The sequence below is a fragment of the Cololabis saira genome, chromosome 8, assembly GCF_033807715.1.
Source record: "Cololabis saira isolate AMF1-May2022 chromosome 8, fColSai1.1, whole genome shotgun sequence".
Taxonomy (NCBI): domain Eukaryota; kingdom Metazoa; phylum Chordata; class Actinopteri; order Beloniformes; family Belonidae; genus Cololabis; species Cololabis saira.
This window is the reverse complement of record NC_084594.1, coordinates 2,004,588-2,006,288: the sequence shown is the minus strand read 5'-3', so window position 1 is coordinate 2,006,288 and position 1,701 is coordinate 2,004,588.

Sequence of the window (1,701 nt, the reverse complement as noted above, 5' to 3'; positions counted from 1 at the left end):
CTTTTTCAACTTGTGCACGCCGAACTGGTTGGCCACAACCCTGTACTCAGAACAACAGCCAGCTTGTAAAGGACAATCGCAACCCTCATCTGAAGCGGTACCGGTGCCCGAACGGTCACGTCCTCGGGTCTCAAAACTCGTGACATCAAGCCACATAACTTGTTGAAGGTCCTGCGGGTCATTCGCAAGTTCTCATTCCACTCCTCGTCGCTAAATTCCTTTAACACCACTTGCTCCCACCAATCTTTGCTCCTGACCCGCATCCAGCATGAACGTTGAGACCTTTGAAGCAGAGAGGCTCCAGCGTTCATCAACTACTTGGCGCTCTCTATGGCCCCTTGACGTATTATTCGCCGCCGGTGTCGTTTTTCTAGTGGAAACATAAATTACTGCATTTAAATGCATTTATTTGCCCTCTAGTGGACACATAAAATACTGCATTTAAATGCATTTATTTGCCCTCTAGTGGACACATAAATTACTGCATTAAAATGCATTTATTTGCCCTCTAGTGGACACATAAATTACTGCATTTAAATGCATTTATTTGCCCTCTAGTGGACACATACAAGGAGCTGTGTCATCAACAGAACTGGCCTGGGCCTCGGACGGGTGGGTCGGGTTACCCGGGCCTGGCGGGGCCCGCCGTGCAGCCTGGGGTGCCTTCTGGCGGTGCTGGACCCCCCCGGGGAGGGGGAAACGGTGCGTGATTGTATGTCTGTGTCGGTGAGAATGCGGTATGGAAGGGTCCTGCCATGGAGGATTTGAGCCTCCATTGGCAGGACATCAAAAACTTAATAATTTATCAATATTATATTATACAAAGATGGTTATTATTATTATTATTATTATTATTATTATTATTATTATTATTAGTATTATTATTATTATTGTGTATAGTATATTATATTATTATTAGTATAGGTATCGGATAGGTGAATGGATGAATGAATGGGATGCCTGGGTCTGGGGCCCTCCGTTGTCGGGCCTGCGCGGGTGTCGCCTTGTTGGGGGGTTCCCTCTCTCCGGGCCCGTCTCCGGTCCCCCCCGCTGCCTCTACGGCGGGGCGCCCCTCTGGTCTTGGAGGGCCACTTTCGTGGGGGACGGGTGCGCCTGCCCGCGTCGGCGGCCGGGGCGGCTCTGTCTCTCCGGGCAGGCTGGCCCCCTGCCGGGTGGGGGTCGTTGGCCTGAAGGGTGAGGGCCTCCTGGCCGCGTGTCCGGCCCGGACCGGGTGGACGGGGATTGCCTGGGTCGCGGTCCGCCGCCGCGGGATCCCTGGCTGCTTCTTTCCGCGCCGTGGGGGCCCCCCCCTCGGCCCCCCCCTTCGGCCGCCGCCGGGTGGGGGGGGGCCTCGCAGGCGGTGGGTTGCCTCCCTCCTACTTCTCCCCTCTGTGGGGTTTGCCGGTGGCCTGGGTTCCGGGCTCTTCCTTGTCGGCCTCTGGTCTCGCGGGTGGCGGGGTCGCTCCCCCCCCTCCCCCACTATAGATACACTTCAGGTGGAGCTTTGTTTGGTTTATTACACACACACACACACACACACACACACACACACACACACACACACACACACACACACACACACACACACACACACATATAGTCATTTAGTCACATGCACACACACACACACACACACACACACACACACACACACACACACACACATGATCATATACATACACACACACACACATAGACATA